Raw genomic sequence first — 20,572 nt, 5'->3', positions numbered from 1 at the left:
CAACTTGTGCTGTGGGAGCAGCAGTTGTACAAGGCCATTGAGCATTGTGCCACCCCACTGGTCATGGTTGTGCAAGTGCCTCAGTCCTCCCAGGCTGATTCGTCTAATAAGTCAGCAGGGCTGACAAAGAAAAGAAAAGCCTTCGAAAAGTTATATAAAGTGCTTTATGTATAGGGTTCTCATCTCGTTTGTTCCCTGGCATCTTCAAGTTCTTGGCAAAGACAAACTTGACTGGAGTGTGGGAGCTGGAAGGGCTCTCAGGCCACGTCTCATCCATCACCCCATGTACAGAAGAGGAAGCTGAGCACCTGGGAAGGCAAGTGATGTCCTCAAGGACACGGGGCTGAGACGAGGATCCAGTCCTCCTTTTTCTCTGGCCCAGGGTCCTCCTAATAGATATTTGTTCTACAGATACTGAGCAGGGGCCTACAATATACGGGCACCATACAATGAAGAAAACACACAGGGTCCCTGCCTTCATGCTGCCACGATTCTAGTGGGAGAGATAGCCAAAAAGAAAAATGAATCAACCTAAGCATGCAGTTGAATAAAAGTACTTACCTTGCACTGAGTGCCTTGATCAGGGGATTGAAGTAGATAATGGGGAGAGGGTCCTAATTTATATGTGGGAGTCAGGGAAGGCCTCTCCAAGGGGTGACTTTTCTGTGAGACCTAAAGTTTGGGAAGAGCATTGGCAGGCCAAGGAATCCATACAGCCCAAAGGGCCATGATGGGCAAGAGAGAAATAGCGTGCCAGCATGGGATTGGAGTAGAGCGAGGGAGAGCAGGGGTGACATTGGAGCAAGAGGCAAGACTTGGCAGTGTGTGTGGGCCATGGTGAGCAGTTTCGATTGTATTTTAGGTGCCCTGTGACACTACCAGATGCATGTTTTAAGAAGACTGCTTGGGTGATGTGTGGCACTAGGCTGAAGAATCAGGAGCAGGGAGACCAGTTAGGTGGTCGCTGCAGAAGTCAAGGTGAGAGGTGATGGTGGCACTGCCCAGGGTGGTGGAGGAGGAGGCCAGAAGAGGGCAGATTTGAGGTATATTTTGGAGATAGGCTTGCTGATAGATGGACTGGCCCGCGCAGGGGAAGGGAGCAGGAGGGAGAGGAAGGCAGCAAGGGTGACTCCGAGTTTCTGGCTTGAGTAACTCTTGTCCCACAGGGCTACGTGCATTCCTGGAGAAGACTTGCTCCAGTGCTTTACCGAAGTCCAGCCTCCACCTCAGCCTCCTCCTAACTAATGACACCCTTGTAGGTTCAGTCACAGCGTTGACCCTGTCTGTTAAGCAGGTGGAGAAACTGAGGCACAAGTCAGCAAATCAGATTGCCCCTTAGTGAACCAATTGTAGGAACCAGATCAAAGAGCCAGAGCTTAAGCTCTAGGGGCAACCTTTGGTACCAGAATCATAGAGTCCTAAGTTGATGTCCTACCCTAGACAAGCAGTTTGACCTTGAACAAGTTATGAAACCTCTCTAAGCCCAAGTTTCCTCCTCAAATGGGGAAAATAATAGGACCTACCTTATTGTGTTGTTGCAAGGATTGAATGAGGTAGTAGACCCTCAGTTGGTATTATCATTTCTGGACCACATAGCTTATCTATAGCTATCCCTTCATGCGTGTGCATATGGATATTCTGTATATGTGTGTACACATGTGTACAGAAGCTGTCTTTGGGACTACATGATAGCTGATGACCAGGCACTACTAAGATTTCAAGTTAAGACAGTAGCAATTTAGCTTCTGAACCATGCTGGGTAGTTGAAGTAGGCGCTCCATTCTCACTGGAACAAGAATGCATAGTTGGATTTGGAGCCAGATGTGAAAGGCAAGGCGCCTGGGAAGCCAGCCTGTTTCCCTGTGCTCTGACTGACCTGACCCAGGAAGGCAGGGAGGGAGGGTCAGAAGTGGAGGCCCAAGCAGGCCTAGGAAGGAGCCACAGCCCAAAAGGAAATGCACAGTAACAGATGTGGTCTAGCCTGCCCAGAGCCCCTTCTGTGGGTGGCTGTGGGAGCCTCCCCCAATCGCCTTCTCCTTACCCCTCTGAGGCTCCTTTATATTCTTTTTCCCAGGAGGCAGCTGGCACCAGGGGCTGAGCCCAGGGAGGTGAGGCTGGAAGGAACACCGGGCAGGGCCCCATGCTTTCTGCCGAAATCCATTTCCAAAGGGCGTGTCCCAACCAGACACACACACAGTGATTAAGGGGGAGGGAGGAATGACATTCTGTGTCCACTGCAGGACCCAGCCGGTGGGCTGGCCAGCAGCCAGCTCTCCCCCTGGGCGCTTGGCTGAGATATCACTGGCTCTGGTACCGCCCACTGGCCTACTCAAGTCCCAGGCCTGGAGTCCTGCTAGAAGGGGCCGCCTGGGGGCAGGCTGCTGGGCACTATACCCATACACCGCCCCCCACCCCCCACCAAGGACTCCCCCTTCCCACCGTGATCTCTGCCCACATCCAGCTCCTGCTGGCTTGGAAAGAGGGGCTCCAGTCGGCCCTCCTCTCCAAAGCAGGCCCCTTTTAGCCAGAAGCTGTATCCCTAAACTGTGCCCCCACAGATCCCACCTGATGTTTTACCCAGGGGAAGGACCCTGTGAACCAGGCAAGGGCCCCCTCCCCAGTGGCTCTGCCTTCACTCCTGCTGTGTCCCCACCTGACTTGTCCTTCTCCCACAACAGTGCAAACTTCTAGGCCTCCCTGGCCCACCTCCCTGGGGCCCTCTCTGGATAAGCCTGCTACCACCTGCTGTTGGCTTCTTGTCTGCTTTGCAGAATTAACATCCTGCTCCTTCCTGGATCCCCACATGCACCTTGCCCCACACTGTCCAGTCCACCTGTGCTTTATCTCTCCCACCAGACCCAAAGCCCCAAGGGAGAACCCACCCCACCCTTCCTCCACCCGGACCGCAGGGACAAACCCCTATGGGCGTACAACAGACACTTCTGGATTGATACCGGGACATGGGTTGGCACCTTTACCTGTCCGGGTCTGGGGGTGGAGTGTGGAGTTACACTTGATTGGGTATTTAATTAGTGACTTTGCGAGCAAATGTATTTCAATCTTCATTCTTTGGCTTGGGTGTTCCTTGAGTGCCGGTTTTCGATAAAAGCTGTGGAGTCATCTAACCTTGGAAACTCTCCACCTGCCCTGATGAAGCACCTCGCCTTCTTCCTTCGTATCAGTGCCCAATGCCCTGATTTAACACCCCACCCACCCGTCTCCACAGCCTCTCTCCCCTCACGCTGCCATGTCAGACCCTCGTGCCACAGCCCTGATGACCTGGAGCTGACAAACTCATGCCAGGTGGTTGTGGAAACTCCTGCTCCACCTCCCCGAGTATTTACAGTTTTATAGAACTCCAGAGAGAGCCCCTTCCTGCCTGCCTAGAGCAATTTTGCCTACTTACCGGGGGCAGGCTCTCTGAAGCACATGCCCCACCAAGGAATGAATCACTAGCACTGAGATTTCAGGCAGGGGCACCTGTGAGAGGACATATTTTAGTCCAAAGAATCTTCCTGGAGCCCTGCGAACCACAGCCCCACCCTTGGTCCTTTACTGACCAGTATAACTTTGGCCTTTACCCTTGGCTTCAGGGTGCCTTAAAGCCAAAGAGAAGCAAAAGGTTTGTGGCCGGCCCGGGAGAGAGTGCCAGGGAAGGCCGGCCTCCCACTGGTCTGCTTTGTGTTGAGCCGGTTCTCGGTGGCACATGGGACAGCTGGTCAACAGGGAAGGATGATTCTCCCTGGCTCCTCCCCCAGTCTTGTGACCAGCCAGCTGAGGTATCTGGACAGTTTCCCCAGGTGACCAGACAGTTCCAGGGCAAAGAGGGCTGAGAAGGGCTAGAGCCTCCCAGCTGGCAGTTTTCAAAAAGGGCGTGGCGTGTGGTTTTAAGGAAGGGCTTGGGAGAGGGTGCTCTCACCACACCCCTCCACCATTGGTGGTGGGCCCACCCCAAGTCTGGCCTGTTGGAATTTCTGGTTGGCATTTCTGAGTCAGCCTTAGAGCCGAAACAAAGCAAAGGAGAGCCTGTATGATGTGTGTTTGTCTTGCGGAGGGGGGAGGCCAGCGGGTGCCCCTGCCAACTCTAAGCCCCAACCTTAGGCCCCATGACCTCACCAGAGAGAGGCCTCCCCGGCAATCCATGGGAGGGATCCAGCCTTCTGTGCTTACTTCCTGCACTTTTCTCCTTTTTATTTGCTGCTGAATGATCGCTCGGCAGTGTTTGATTTGGTTAAGTTACACTCATGACTCTTTAAGAAGAAAACATATAATGCTAGCAATTTTATTGGACTCAGGTTTCAGGTAAATGGAAGTAAATTTGTCTCTAAAAATAAAAGACAGATAAGGCAGAATTGAATAAAGCAATAGTAATAATTTTTTTAAAACACCCCTGATTTGAGGTAAGTGGTGGAAGGCATTTTATGAAATATTAGAGGGGAAACACCCACATACATACACACACACAAAAGAAAGCAACGGAGAGACTGAGGAGCAAAGAAAAAAAAAATCACCACCACCGTGGCTTTTATTTCTGCTCTTCCTTCTCAAAAGGGCTTAATTTGCGTGTTATAAAGTGAAGCATAAAGCACGATTGGTGAAATTGGTCCTTGCCCCGTGCTTAACAGTACAGGTGGACGAAAGGGGCTGCTTGCCAAATACTTCTGGTTGGAGGGAGGGGTGGGAGTGCACGCTCAAAACCACTCCTGGAATGGCTTAACTCGCCCAGCACGAATCAATGACAACCTCCCGCCGGCTGCGGCAGGCTCCCCTGAGCAGCGCTGCCGCGTGGACTCCCATCCCGGGACCCTGGAGGCGCTCCGGACACGGCCGGGGCACGAGCGCGGCGCCCCCGGGGCGGCCAGGTGGGTCTGCGGGCGGCCTCGGCCAGGAGCCGGGGTCGGGTGGGGCTCTGGGGAGCGAGGCGACCAGGGACAGGAGAGAGGGGGTGGGGACGAAACGCCTCCCGGCGGCGTCCGGCAGAGTCCGGGGGCGCCCGGCAGAGTCCGGGGGCGCCCAGCGGCTGCGTCCCCCACCCCGAGCAGCGCGGGGGCGTTTTCGCTCGGCGCAAGTGGGGACCCTCGGGCTTGGGGTGGCGCCTCGGAAACCGCGGGGCGGCTCGGGATTGCGCACGCGGTGCGTGAGTGGCGGCGTCTACGAGAAATTTCAAACCCGCCGTGGCTGGCTCTTGGCCGCCGAGCGCGCTGGGGAAGTCGGGGCTAATGGAGAGGCGCGTGGCCGCGCAGTCCCAGGGAAAATACGAGAAAGAAGGCTAAATTCTGAAAAAAGCAACGTCACTTCCTCACGGCCCTCGCAGCCAGCCGTCTTTTGGGGTGGGGGGAGGTGGAGGGGGGAGTGGACGGTGGTTAGAGTGTAAGGGGGACCTTGAAAGGTAGTTGCAAATGTGCGTCGTTACTTTCCATTGCCAACCGCCCCACCCCCCACCCCGCATCCCCAGTGCAGCTCGGGCTTCCTGACTGTCACATACAAAACTTGCAGAAGTCGATGTCTGGAGACAGGAGCAGAAATGGAAAGGGGGCCTGGTAGAAGTCGTCTGGGGGGCAGGAGGGAGTCCCGGCGGGGTGGGAGGGGACGCTGGCCCCTCGCGGACCGTCCAGTCTAGCTGGGGTCTCCGGCCTCGGGAGGCGACGGGTTGAGGACGGTGCAGGGACCGGCTGGGTGCGCTCCCACCCTTTGGGCACCCAGGCCGGTGTCCGCCTCCGGAGGGTCGCCTTTCCCTCGCCAGCATGGCAGGTCGAGTGTGCGGTGCGGTTTTCTCCGTGCCGAGTGGTGAGGGTCCCGGAGGGCGTTGGGTTCGGTGGCCGGTTCCTGTCCTCCGCCTTGGGCCGCGCTGGCCAGCGGTGGGCGTGGAGCTGCTGCCGGCTCTATCTTTTTGCGCCTGGTACGGAGCCCTGCCTAGGAGGCAGCAGATCTGCGCCGTTCTTGGGTCGAGGATGGCACACTTCTTAGAATCTCTCTAAAGGCAGATTTCTCTGGATGGGATAGAAGAATTTTTTTGGAGGGGGATGGAGGTTCTGACGGGTTCAAGTTTCAGCTCCACTGGTCCCTCCCCCCTGCCTTCACCGAATTAAGATGAGACTTGAAAAGCAACAAGGAAACCAAGGCAACCAGTAGGTGGTCCTTGACAGACTGCTGGGAGAGCCACTTTGTGATTTGAGAAAGCACAGGGCCATGAGGGAAGGCCAAAATAGCAAAGGCCCGAAGCCCATAGAACATGAGGCTTGTGCTGCTCTGTGGCAGTGCTGGGAGACAAGCAAGAGAGAGGAAGAGTGGGAGGAAAGGGTCGGAACATTTAGAGACCACCTACTATGTGCTAGGCATTGCTTGGCCTACATTATCTCTTCTAACTCACAAAACCCCATGAGAAATGAATCCTTGGTCTCACCTTGCAGATGAGGGAGCCGAGCACAAAGAGGTTGAGTGAGCTGCCCAGCACTAGTTAGTGCCAGAGCCAGGGCTCAACCCACCCCCCCCCCTTATATCACACATCTTTTACAAACTTACGTTTTAATTGGAGAGAGAAGAATCACCCTGGTATAATTATAATACAGTACACAAGAGTATAGAAGTGTTAACGTAAGATTGACCTTTCTGAACGTGTTTCTTTCCATTCATTCAATCATTTATTCAACTATGGTAGTATGTCCTGCGTGCTTCCGGACACTGTACTAAATGCTGGGCACATCTCAGGGAGGGAAATCAAACCTGGTCCCTGCCTCTGCCAATGGAAGTAGTAATAGCGACTGCAGGAGTAAGGTGGTGGGAGTGGTACATCCCTCAGCGGCGCTCGAGTGGGTGAACTGAGACAGTGCACGCAAAGGTGCTGTAGAAGCATTGCTCTGGAGAAAGGGGGAGAAGCAGGCAGGCTGGGGTTTGGCTGGGTGGAGAGCAGGAGGGCAAGCATGCTTTGGGGAAGTTGGAATGACAAGGACTTGCTCCTGACTGCAGGGGGCGCTGCGGGGTGCACACAACAGTCAGCCTTCAGTCCCGGGTACCCTTGGAGCCAGTGGAGCCCCTGCTATGCAGATTATGGGTTTATGTTTGGGGGCTTCCAGATGAGTGTGGGCATATGCATCTGGGGATGACAAGAGGGGCCCTGTGCAGCCTCCAAGATGGCCAGCCCCTCTCTGCAGCAGTGCCCACTGGGCTGAGAACTGCCCCGTGCATCGGATTCTGGCATCCCGAGGCTTGCTTGGGCTGCAGCTCTCAGGCCTGAGGAAGCCTGTGCATGGTCAAGACGCGTGGTCGCCCAGCCCGGAGAGGAATCCAGGGCTCTCAACTCCCGGTTCATGGTTCTCAGAGCAGCTCCCACCAGCATGCCACGATGGTCTCAGGTCTCCACTGAAAAGATTGCTCCATCCATCTCTGTCCCCACTGACAAGCCATTTCCTGACGCTCCTGTCCATCTCTATTTTAGCTGACCTGACATATCTATCCTAATAAAATGATGTCAGATAGATCTTTGAGCAGCCATAAATATTCTGGGATGTTTGGCCTGTTAACTCTCCTTCCATCTTGAATGGTGTAATAGGTGTAAGATAACTACCTCTAAAATTAACTCTCTTTTGTGAGGAAGGTGAGCTGATAAATCTTGTCTTGAAGCCAGTGCCTATCTGAGTGAGGCTCTGGGACCTTCCTCCACAACTGACACCAGTGCCTGCAAGGAGGGCAGTTTTTCTTTCTTCTTCTCTCTCCCTCCTTCCCCCCTCCCCCTTTTTTTCTTTTTTGTCTCCTAGATTTGAGGTCACAAGATCGTATTGCATTCCATTTTGATTTAGTGGTGTTGGGGTAAAGGCATTTGGCTCTGAATATTGAGATTATCAGCTTGATCAGGGTGGTGAGCTCCGGCGGGCCACCCCATGTTTACAGCCATTACACAGGTGTATAATTGCGCGGGGAGGTTTGTTTGCTCAGCCCTGGCTCAGCCGTGTCGCCCTACAGGTTGGGCCAGGGAGAGAGCTCTTCAGTTTATTTTCCTTTGGCTGGGAACTACAGAGATGAATAGAGGGAGGGGAATCTGGGGTTGAGAGACGGCTGCCAAGAGCAATTTGGAGTCTCCTTCATATTAGTCAGAGATTGTGTTTTTCCTTTCTGAAGCCACCCACCTCATGGGTAACTTCCATGAAGGATTTTTTTTTCCCCATCCTTTTTTATGTGGGCTTGTTAGTTTTCGTTTTGATTTTTAACTTGCTGGACTTTCTCATGACTTAGCAAAAAAAAAAAAAAAAGGCTTTGGGAGTGGGATGATGAAGCGGGCCCTTTCTACCATACATTCTATATGTCACTGCTTAATAAATTTGAATACTGATAGACCCCGGGGTACCATGATGGAGTGAGATGAGTAATTCCTTTGAAGGGAGCGTTTATCTTCAGTGGATGACTTTCAAAATTGCAGCATTATTTAACTGTTCCTCTGTATATCTAGACCTGCTGTTTAGAAAAAGGAATTCTTGCTCTCTCCTGTCGTACTCCCTTTTTCTCCTTTCGGGAGCACCCCTCCATTCTGGGCCTTGCTTGGAACAGGAACTGGCCAGAGAGGGCTTCCATCCATCTCATCTTCACCTACGCATCTTCCTCCACCATACAGCAGGTCAGCTGTGAGAAGGAAGCTTCCCTCGCAGGGAGGAGCTGCTCCCCACTCACAGCGTGGCTTGTGTATTCAGGCAGCACAGAATGGGAAAGCATGTCTGATCAATGCCTGCACCCTCCTAGGGCAGTAACCCCAGGGGTGTGATGTTCTTCAGCAGCCAAGAAGTGAGTCCATCCATTGAACAACTTTAGTGGAGCAACACCGAGACACCAAACTTGAAAAATTGCCTAATTACAGGTTACATGATCTGTATTGGTGTTTTCAAATTAGATACAAACCAGAGACTAATGTACATGGGACCCTCCCAAACGATGTCATATAACTGGACTTGGCTGTCAGGAAAATTCTGCCTTGCATACACACAGGCACACACACATATACACAGAGCTCTTGTTTTTTGGCTATGGATTCTGACTGACGAGTCTGTTGTTTCTGGGGATAATAAGCTGGCGCATTGGTCTTGTGAAGCTGCTGGTGGGGGCCACCGCAGGGGTGACAGTGACCCCAGTTTCTGTGGAGCGCTGCCTTCCCTAAATCCTAGAGAAATAAAGCAGAGCCTGCCTCTATAAGGCATCGCCCAAGTAACAGGAATGTTTCGAATAACGGTTTTAATGAGATATAATCCATGTACCTATAATGCACTCATTTAAAGTACACAATTCATTGGTTTTTAGTATATTCACAGTTGTGCAACCACCCCCACAATTTTCAAGCATTTTCATCACCTGAAAAGGATACTTCCCCCAAACCACTGCAGCCCCTGGCAACCACCAACCCACCTTCTGTTTCTATAGATTTTCCTATCCTAGACATTCCATATTAATGGAATTGTACAATATGTGATCCTCTGTGACTGGCTTCTTTCACATAGCATAATGTTTTCAAGGTTCATCCATTCCTTTTTATTGCCAAAAACATTCCATGTATGGATCTACCAATTTTATTTACCCATTTATCAGTTGATAGATATTTGGGTTGTTTCTGTTTTTTGGCAGTTAAAAGTAATGCTGCTATGAACATCCATGCCCACATTTGTTTCTGGGTTTTGTTTCTGACTTTTTGTTTTGAAATACTTTCAAACTTATAGGAGAATTACAAAAATAATACAAACTCCATACGGAGAACTCCAGTATACTCCTATCACATCCCCCAGATACCCAGACCCATTTAACATTTTGCTATGCTTTTTTGTATCGTTCTATCTATCCATCTATCTGTCTATCAATCTGTTTGATTGAACACTTGACTGTAGGTTGTATATACCATGTTCCTTGAACACTTAATACTGCCATGTACATGTTGCAAGGACAAGGATACTACTCACTTATGTGTATACCTTAAATGCATTTATCAAGTTCAAGAAATTTAATAATGATGTCGAGCTTACAGTCTACATTCCAGTTTTTTCATATGTCCCAATAATGTTCCTTTGAACCGTTTTTCCTCTTTTATTAGATCCCATCCAGGATCATGTATTGCATTTAATTGTAATTGCCTCATTGGTTGCTCTCTCTTCCTCCTCCTCCTCCTCCTCTCCTTTTTCTTTATTGTGGGAACATATATATAACATAAACTTTCCCATCTCAACCACTCCCAAGCATACCTTTCAGTGCGATTACTCACATTCACGCTATTTCATTACCCTCACCACCTTCCATTACTAAAGCTTTCCCATCTCCCCAAATAGAAACCCTACTCCCATTATGTGTTAAATCCCCATACCCCTTGCCCACTGCCCCTAGCAAACTGAACTTTAATTTCTGTCTCTATGAACTTGCATATTCTCCAGTATTTTCTTTGTAGTTGCCATGGGACTTAAATTTAATATTCTAAACCTATAAAAATCTTGTTTGCTTTGATACCAGCTTAACTTCAACAGTATACACAAACTGTCCCTATACCCGTCTGTCCCCCACCTTTATGTAATTCTTGTCACATATTTTGAATTAGAATCCATTGATTTATCCTTATGTTATACATTTGCCTTTTAGATCCTATAGGAAGTAAAAAGTGGGGTTACAAATCAAAAATTCAGTAGTACTGTCATATTACCCATGTTGTTACCCTCACTAGAAATCTTTATTTCCTCATGCAGCTTCAATCTATCATCTGTTTTCCTTTCCTTTCAATCTAAACTCATTTCTAGCATCTCTCATAGGGCTGGTCTAGTGAAAACAGATTCCCTTAACTTTTGTTAGTCTGGAAATGTCTTAAACTCTCCCTCATTTTTTAAAGAGTTGTTCTAGATATAGAGTTCTTGCTTGGCAATTTTTTGCTTTTAGCACTTTACATATGTCACCCCATTGCCTTCTTGCCTCCACGGTTTCCAGTGAGAAATTGGCACTTAATCTTATTGAAGTTCCCTTGTATGTTAAACATTCTTCTCTCTTGTAGCTCTCAGAATTCTCTATTTCTGATACTTGACAGTATGATTATAATATGCTATTGTGTGGGTCTATTTGGGTTTATCGGTTTAGAATTTATTGAGCATCTTGGATGTGTATGTTCATGTCTTTTGTTAAATTTGGGAAATTTTAAGCCATTATTTCTTTGACTATTCTCTTTCTTCTGGGACTCCCACAATGTATATATCATTGGTATCCTGATAGTATCCCACAGGTCTCTTCGGCTCCATTCACTTTTCTTTATTCTTTATTCTTTCTATTCCTCAGATTTCATGATTCTGGTTTTCTTATCTTCAAGTTCACTGATTATTTCTTCACTCATTCCAATTTGCTCTTGAACTGTCTAGATTTTTAATTTCTGCCACTGTGATCTTCAGCTCTGTTTGGTTCCTTTTCATAATTTCATCTCTCTATTGTTATTCTCTTTGTGTTCTCCTATCACTTTAATGATTTTCTTTAATTTTTTGGTCCATGTTTTCCTTTAGCTCTCTGAGCATAGTTAGGACCATTTCTTTGTCTGGTATGTCCCAGATCTGGTTCTCTTCATGGATGGTTTCTAATGTTTTAACCTTCCCTTTTGCCTGAGCCATCATTTCCTTTTCTTTGTATGTTTTGTAACCTTTTCTGGAAACCTTGACATTTTGATATTTTTAATATGTTATCACTGGAGTTTAGACTCTGAGTCTAAAGTCCAGCTAGTGTTACAACGGAGCTTTCCTTTAATGCCTGGAGCTAACAAGACAAAAAAAAAAAAGAAGAAGAAGAAGGAGAAGAAGAAGAAAGAAAAAAGGAAATTCCCAGGCCATGCAGATTGTCCTGTGTGAGCCCTCTTCTAAAGGGCTTATCCATACAATGAGTTTAGAGAATAACTCCAGGCCAAAGTATAGAGGCCTCCCCATCCTTTCTATTCTGAATGTCCCCGCTTCCCTAGGAATGTTTCCTCATGACCCTGGCACTGCACTGTCTGTCCTACAGCCAGCAATCCCTTGTCCCGGGCACTGCTACCTGACTGCTTTCCCACAGCATTCTGGAGGAGAACTCTGTGAGTTACCTTCTATATGCAGGAAAAATTCCGTGACATTAAGTCCTTCAGGCCACCCCAAGACAGGTTGGACCAGACATGCATGCTCCCAGTAAGTGCACATGGGTTACTCTGCTCCCTCCAGAACTGGGTCCGGGGATCTGCTCTAGGAACATGGGCTGGCTCCCCCCAAAGCTGGTGAGGGGATGGGGGAGGTACACCACAAGATCTGACCACGTTTTAATAGCCTTTCTCTTCCAGGGCTTTGAAAAAGAGGTTTCTGCCAGTTCTTGCTGGTTGCTCCTGTGTATAATTTTTGTGTGAAAATGTTTTTATTTCTCTTGGGTATATACCTAGGAGTGGAATTGATGGGTTATATGGTAACTGTTTAACCTTTCAAGAAACTGCTGGACTGTCTTCCACAGCAGTTGCATCATTTTACATTCCTATCAGCAGTGTAGGAAGGTTCCAATTTTCCACATCCTCATCAACACTTGCTATTGTCAGTCTTTTAGATTATAGCCATCCTATTTTCTAAGGGTTTTTATGCCTAGGGAAGCAGCACCCAGGAGACATTCTGGAACCAATCCAGTCCACGTGCACTTGCCATACCTGTAGTGAGAGCCATTTTGACTTCTTAAGCATCCCAGGTAGCCTGGTGTTTTCCCTGCATGTCCTAAATCTTTACACCAGGCCTTCCCTGAGTTCTGTAGGACAATGTGGGGGTCCTGTGATACCACACAAGGACTGGAGCTCTTACTCTGTTTCCTGAGGACTGTTCGAATGCTCGAGAGAGCCTTCAGCCCCACTCTGTCCAGCTGCAGCTGCCGACCAAAAGCCAGAGCCTGGAAAGGGAGGAAATTGACCTAACGGGAAATGAATGTGATATTCATTAGACAGGCTGCTCAATGTCTAGGGCTTTAAGTGAGGAGCCCACTAACATCCTGACCTTTTTATGCTGTTAGATGATCCCTTGGACCACAAATAAAGCTGTTGGGATCCCTGGCATCTTCACCAGGTGACAGCTGGGCCATGCTATGCTGCCTCATACCTTTCTGGTTGGAGCCTAAAGCTGCTGGCAGTATCCCTTGATTTGCCCAAAAGTGCTTGGTGTGGTTGGGTGCTCTTTTTTTCCACTGGTATTTCAGTTCCACAACAAAATAATTTTATCATATTTTTATTATCTGTGGGACTGGAATCACACTCTTAAAGACAAATTTGAGTCACGTGATATGGGGGAACTCATCCGGCTTGAGGCTGCCAAAGATGACCAAAAAATTATCTTTTCACCATAGTATGCTGAAATCCTAGTCAGTGGCCATTCAATGGAATCGTGTTCAATATAATCAAACCACAGTACCAGGAATTAATTCCCATAGCCTCTTGGAAGTCATTGAAATAGAATCTTGCTTGTAAGATCCAAGAGCAGCCTGGGTGAGGCTCTGCTATTAATTTACTCTTCACCCTGAAACTAAGTCCTTAATCCAGCAGTTCCCAAAGCCGACTCCATTTTGCAATCACTTACTAAACCTTTCCAAAGGATACAGATACCTGAGCTCTACCCAAGAAGAACTGAAGTAGAATCGTAAGGGTGGGGACCAGGCTCCTGCAGGTGCTTATGATGAAGCTGAAAACAAAGGCTAACCTCTGGGACTCAGTTTCCTCATTTGAAACAAAGGCTTGGATTAGACCAGTGCTTTCCAAAGGGATTCACAGAGCTGACTCAAGCAGAGCTGTTCTGGGAGTACCTGATTTGCATCAAACTTTATTTGAAAAGGGGCTTCTACTGCTGAAAGAAAAAGCTGTTAAGATCAGCTTTGACTGTTCTGAGTATCACATTCTTAGAGGACAACTGTCCCAGCTTCTTGGAGGATGAATTAGCAGGAATCACATAAATGGCAGTTACTTGATAATGGGCAGGGACCGTGTCATCTGCCATTGCCACCCTGGCCGGCCGTGCGCAGAACTGTGATGTGGTAGAATTTGACTTGGCACCCCGTTCTGCCTTCCGCCTCACTGACATCTCTTCCCACTTCACTTCAAACACCCAGCGCTGTCCTCTCCTTGAAGTATACTTCTGTGTCTGGTAGTAGCCCAGAGTGTCATTCACTCACTCACTTTCTCATTCATTCATTCATCTAACCAACACTTCCCAACACCTTCAATAGACAACAAAATGAGCAAAACTCCCTTCGGTCCTGAAATATCGTACTGGCACATTTTAACAGAGAAGCAGCCTAAGGCTGATCTCTGGAGGTGCAATTTCCGGGTGTCTGGATTTGGATGAGAGGGTTTTGGAGAGGCCTGGATTCACGGCTCTCTGACCCCGCCGGCAAGCTCTGCTCCCCTCCTGTCCCTCCCCCTTTGGGGTGCTGCCCTCCGCAGGCTGCTCAGCCAGTTCTTTCTGTCACCCCTGGTCGCAGGCAGAGACGTGCCCTCCTCCTCACCTCCCACCTGCTAGGGCGCCGGCAGCGGGTGAGGGAAGGGAGGCCCGGCTTATTGGGAGATCTGAGCTCTCCCGCTCCAGCCCTTGGCTCCCGCCCCATAACCCTGACTGGACAATTCACAGGACAGCTGTGCTCTAAGGACTGAAATAATCGCTCTTGATTAAAGCTGTCTGGGGAGGGGGGACGGGGCGGAGGAGGCAAGGAAGGGTCGCGTTTCTGCCTTCCAACAAGAGAGGGGCCAGGTGAAGAAACATGAGGCAGGCGCTGGCTGAACTGCGCGCTCCTCCCTTCCCGGTGACTGCCCCCGCGGATGGCATTGGAGCTGCCGCTTAGGGGTGTTGGGAGGGCTTTTTTGTTTTGTTTTGTTTTGTTTTAATAAAGGAAGAACCTTGAAGGTTCATTTGAATAGGGATTAATGTCTCTGTAGCCTGGACCTGCAGAGAAGGAGAAATTCTAGAAGGGTAGAAGTTGCAATAAAAGGAAACGGGCTTGAGCCGCCTCCGACTGATCAGTGAGGCCTCCTGGGATGGCAGCTTTAAAAAAGGAACGTGTTTGGGGTAGTTTGCTGGGCGTTGCTGTATTTTCCTTTGGATTTTATGTGGGTGCAGGGTGTGTGTGTCTCCTCAGCCCCACCTAGGGAGATCCCCTGCCTGTGCTTTAGGGGTTCTAAACCAGGTGGTGGGGATGCTGGGAAGTTATGAAGCCTCCCTGAGTGTTTTTTGACCCCTAGTTTTCTTTTTTCTTTTTTTTTTGCCATTTTGTTCAAGGCAGCAGAGCAGGAATTTACAGTAAACTTTTCTCCTGGTCCCATCGTACAGACAAATTCCTTTACCCCACTGAGGCTGCCAGTCCAGGAATCATTCCCTGTCCCAGAATCACCCATTCCAGCTTGAAGCACCCCTTCAAAACTTACTTTACTGCCTCGAGTCTGATGCTCCCACCCAGTTATTAGGAGAAAGCCGGTTCTTTCCACAAATCCACATTAAGGTGTCAAGAGACATTAGCTCCCACTAGCTCCCCCGTTAGCCCCATCACCCCCTTTCACGCATGAGGCAGCTGCAGGCCACTGGTTGATGGGGAAGGAACCTGCTAGAGCTTCATCAGGCCACCCCATGGCTGCCTGCGAGGCCTGGACCGGAGTCCACCTGGGGGGATTGGCTGTGTGGAGAGGCGGGCCAGAGGCCCGAATGTGCACTTGTGAGGGTCTTGGGCCCCTTGGGGGGGACTGTTGGTCAGGGAGCATTGGAGAGAGAATCAGGGGGTTCTGACCCAGCCAACCAGGGGCTGAGGTTCGGGGAGGCCAGCATGGTCTCCTTCCCTGTAGAGCAGCGGGTTTCGGGGTCACACTGGTTGTGACCTCAGAGAGGTCGGGGTCCAGACGGAGTGAAGGTAAAGATGGGACTTAAGGGGTACTCAGGAAGACGCAGGCCACGGGAAGTGGGCCCCTCGGGCGGCACATAGCCGTGGGGTTCCCAAACCCACGGCCTCCTTCTCCCTCCCTTCCTGCCGTTCCCTGCTGCGGGGCGACTTCCCTGAGCGGTCGCTCCCTGCCCGCCCACCTGCTATGCACTGGACTCCAGCTCCGAGTGAACCTGGACTCCAGCTCTTGGAAGCGTTTGCAATAACAGGGGGGTGAACTCGCCTAGACCCGAGGCAGGCGAGTGGAGCTGCGCGGCAGCCTACCCCAGACCCCCCACTGGGAAGAAAGGCTGAGGGAGCCTCTTTGGGGCAAGCCGAGGAGAGAACCAGTGGGGCCCCGGGAGGAGAAGCGCTGGCCTACAGATTTCCTGCAGAGCCAAGGACAGAGCCAGAGGGGCCACACGGGTTGGCATGAGAGCTCCTGGCAGGGAGGCTCGGCCAGAGGCCTCGTGCCCTCAGCAGGGGCCTCGTCAGCCTGGGCAGAAGCAGCACCTCTCATGTGCCAGGCCTGTACTGTCCCTAGCAAGCACACAGATACAGCTCTCTGGCCCCTGCCCTCCAAAGGGCCATCACCCATTTAGCCAGTTAGGCTCAGAACTCGGAAACGTAGCAAGATTTCTAGGTCAACTACTACACTCAGCTGAGTGGTACAGAAACACTGTGCTGCCCAGGTACCAGAGAAGGGGGCTGAGGTGTGGGCCGAGGGCTCAGGGGAAGCTTGGTGGCAGTGCTTTGAGCTGGGGCCCAAGGGGTCATGTGTGACACAGCCTCCAAACAGGTGGCCTGCTTCAGGTCTCAGTTCTGTCTTGTTCAGACTCTGTGGCCTTGGGCTAGTTCCTTAACCTCTCTGTGCCACAGTTGACGTGGGGTCAAATGCGAGAACCTCAGTGCCTGCCCTGTTGTGAGGGCTCTGTGAGTGCTGGCCTTTGCCTTCTGGACAGAGCCCTTATAGGCTGTATTTTTGCCCTTGGACCTGGAAGGGAATCTCCCCCCTCTTCTCCTTTTCCCCTCCTTCCGCCCCCATCCCTTTTTTCTCTTTCTCCATTCCCCCCCTGTCTTCCTCGCCCTGAGGCTGCAGGTGGTCACTCTGGAAGTCACCTTCTTGCTCCCGGGCCAGTGTTGTTTTAGACCCTCCTTCCCAGGGGGACCCCGGGGAGAGTGCTCCGAGCAGGCGAGTCTGCAAACACGGCATGGCGCGCTGGCCATCCTCCCTTCCCCCAGTGCCCACGCTCCTCAGAGGGACTAATGAAGCCCGAAGCCATGCAGATGTCCCCTGCCAACCACGTACCGCATGTGTGTGGCCAGCTGCGAGGCATCACAATGGCCCATTCCAAGCGGGGGTCCCCCAGCTAACACGAAGCTGGATGAGGGTGTCCATTTGGCCAGGATCTCCCCAGGGGACTGTGAACTGTCTTAAATTTTGGAAATAACTGAGCAGCTCACCGTGGAAAGCCATGGAAGCTTAAGCCCTCAAATCAGTTCCAGATGACTGGATTCGAGAATGCCTATTGGTCACACTGCCCAAGGCTGAGCCTGGCCCTGCAATAGTGTGGCCACAGGGAGTAGCATTTCTGAGCTGTCCTAGGGTGTCAGAGGGCAATATGAAAAATATGGTTATTCTGGTGGGTTTAATAAGAAACTCCTTAGACCTGTCTATGTCCCCCTCATAGATTAAGTCAGTTTATCAATAATAATGAAGAATTATCCTATACTGGGTTTTCTAAAGGAATTATTACCTGGTACAAGTCAGTGCAGGTAACAATAGGGGGGAATCAGCATGAGAGGCAATAAAGGAAATAGAAAACATCCGTGTGTACATGGTGTCTTTTGAAGAGATACAATGTTATAAAAATGGCATATTACCAAAGAAGAGTGCTGGCCACATCGGCAAAGCTGTCCATAAGGACAAAAGCAGGGTGCTCCTGGGCTCGCTGCAGAGGCCCTGCTGCCGGCATGACGGCTCCCCTGCTCTAGGCAGGGGCCCTTCCAGGACACTCACCTGAAGCACACTAGGAAGAGAGTTGCGCAGTGTCGCACATTCTTAGAATGCACAGCTGGCTGCCGCAGCATGGCCACACTGCACCCAGAGAGACATCTGCTTGGACGATGTCTCCTGAACTGTGAGGACAGGGCCACTGCCTGGGTCACCCAGTCCACTGGGGATGGCCGAATGTGGGGCAAGGCAGACACCACCGGGGCCTCAGAAGGGCCTCCTGGTTCAAAGGTTCTTCTGAAAGGAGAGCAGAGCCAGAAGCTGGTCTGCCTGACTCCAAGACGACCCCCTTGCCATGGTACTTGACCACCTCTCCCAGCCATTCCGTTGTTCCAGCCAGCGCCCTCCATTAGCCTTCCCCCGCCTGCCGTGAGCTGGGAAAACAGGGTTAGGATAACCCTAAACCGAGTTGCCTCTCTGTGGTTGTACTTGCACCCCATTATTAAAGGGGCTTCTAGCAAGGAGGCTGGCAGCCCGTGGCTCAAGGGTGCAAAAATGGATATCTGTGAGGCAGCAAGGAGGAGATACACCTCTCAAGGCTGGCGGATGCTTTCTTCTTGGGACACATCTAGTTCAGAGTCCCATTTGGGAGGGACATCCATGACAGGAAGCTGTTATGGGGCAAGAATCCACATAGACCTGAGGTCCAGTCCCAGCTCATCCACTTTCAACCGGGTCACTGTGGACTTACTTGGAACCTCGGAGCCTTAAGTTATTCATCTGTACACTGGGAAAAGTATACCTGTCCTCAGAGCAGAAGATAAACTAGGCAGTATATCCAGGACATGGTAGCTGCAGTTATGAGAAGAGTCTTTGGCCCAGAGCTCCCATACGGCAAATCTCCAGGCCCCAACCCCAGAAAACCTCCCCCTTCCCAGTGTCCTAGAGGCCCCAGTGTCCTGCTTGTGACCCTTGTGACCATGGCATTTCTCCTGCCACCACTGAGGACAGTGGTGGCTTGGCTTGGCAGCTACTGCTCCTGCCTCAGCCTGTCCCCAGCCTTCCCCTTGGCTGTCCCTGTGGCGGCCACTGCTTCTTACTGGAGCAGCGGGGCTAGGAGAGGGGGTGTCAGTGAGGGACTTTCTCCCCAACTAATGTTGAAATCTGTTCAGTTCCCAAAAAGGTGTCTTTGTTTTCTGTTTTCTCACTCTCCCCTGCTCCTTGAGGACCTGGAGCCCCTACAGGGCTGGCTCGGAGAACATTTGCTTGACACCAAACCCCAAATTCCAACCAGCTCTCCCAGCCAGCTGAGAGTGAGCTTCCTGGCCTTTAGCCACCGAACCTTTCCTTAAGCCCAAGGTCCAGGGACCATCCGGCCACCATCCCCAAGTCCCCTGCGTCACAGTGCTCCGAGGACCCTTGAGCTCCTCACCCATTTAGGACTCCCAGCAGCTGGTCCTGCTGGCAGGGACAGTGGGGGTGGGCTGGTAGATTCAGCCCCAGCCCCTCCAGCCGACGCATCTGTAGTAATGATTAATTTGAGTCAATAATATGATCCACAAGCATTTAGTCGCAAGAGCAGATGAAAAAAATGTAATTAGCAACAGAACACCAAGGTTCTCAAAGGTGGTGGTTACATTTTGTTTGGCTCTGGGGCATACAAGGCAGATTCAATTCCAGCATGTGCTGTTGGCTTCTGGCCAAGGTAAATGCTGCCCAGTGGCTCCTGACAGTGTCACATGGGGGGGCCCCTCCCCACCCCTTCCTCCCCAGGCTTGCCCGAGGGTCTCAGGCAGACAGGCAGGCTGCAGCATTTGCTGGGCTCTTTTGTCAGCCCCAGAGAGTTCAACATTGCTAAGCAGAGGTCACCACGCCCCAAGTAACTGAGGCCAATTAAAGGGGCCCAACTTGCCTGGAGAGTTGGGGAGACAGTACCCAGCCTGTGATCCCCAGGTCGTGGGGTTAATGTGACAACTGAAATAATACCTCACAGACAGCCTTGCCTTAATTGGCATTTTCCCTGGTTCTTTCGGCCTTGCGGGAAAGAAACCATCTCGCTGTCCCCAGGCTACATCACCCCCTGTCTATTAGGGACTCCAGGACTGCGTATCATACATAAAATACAAGAGAGCCGACTCATCATATTAATGACCCAGACTGTGAAATATGTATTATACAAGTGCTCGTGTTTTACAAATTAATTAATAAAAACATACGTGAGCATTCCTAAGGACACATCTTGCAGCACTTACTTCTGCACCCACCATTCTTAGAGCCTTTAGGGTCTGAACTACAGGGTACACCCTGAATTTTGTTCAGTGAATTGTGTTTGGCCCTGGGTCCCTCTGAAGCCAACTAGGAGGCCAGAGCTTTGGGTGCAGGAGGTGGTCAGGGCATGCCCTTGGAATTAGCACCTGCCCAAGGCAGCAGGGCAGAGCAGGAGTGGCAGACAGAGGGGCCGCGGTGATGTGGCCCGACAGCCACTGCTGCTGCCTGGCTCTGTCATGGGATATGGTGGCCCCAGAAGGACCGGGCATGAGTGAGGTGGCTCTGCGCAGCTGAGACAGTCCTGAAGGGCTGACTGCACTCCCCACAGCTGCCCCCCAGCCTGGCCCTTCTCGCGGGGGGCTCTGGGCAGCACTCCCCTGTGCCCTGCACAGTGTGTCTATGGCTCATCTTCCATGTTCATTTGTTAACTCCATTTCAGCAGGGACTTTATCCTATACTACTCTCTCCTGT

The 20,572-nt window shown here is 50.9% G+C and overlaps 1 protein-coding gene across 4 annotated transcripts in view; it reads left to right on the top strand.

Annotated features, from left to right (window-relative positions):
* The window catches only part of ZBTB7C (zinc finger and BTB domain containing 7C), a 301,513-nt gene that overhangs the window by 181,691 nt on the left and 99,250 nt on the right, over nucleotides 1–20,572 (top strand). For 2 of the 4 annotated variants that reach the window (XM_058277643.2, XM_058277644.2), the window contains exon 1: nucleotides 4,618–4,862. The exons of the other annotated variants lie outside the window; for them this stretch is intronic. The gene's annotated coding sequence lies outside the window, so the exon portion shown is untranslated. Of the gene's footprint in view, nucleotides 1–4,617; nucleotides 4,863–20,572 lie in introns of those variants that run through there. 4 annotated transcript variants of the gene reach the window in all.

Source organism: Dasypus novemcinctus, chromosome 16 (assembly GCF_030445035.2).
Source record: "Dasypus novemcinctus isolate mDasNov1 chromosome 16, mDasNov1.1.hap2, whole genome shotgun sequence".
Lineage (NCBI taxonomy): Eukaryota > Metazoa > Chordata > Mammalia > Cingulata > Dasypodidae > Dasypus > Dasypus novemcinctus.
Note: the sequence above shows the minus strand (reverse complement) of the source record. Positions and strands in the feature narration are given on the sequence as shown.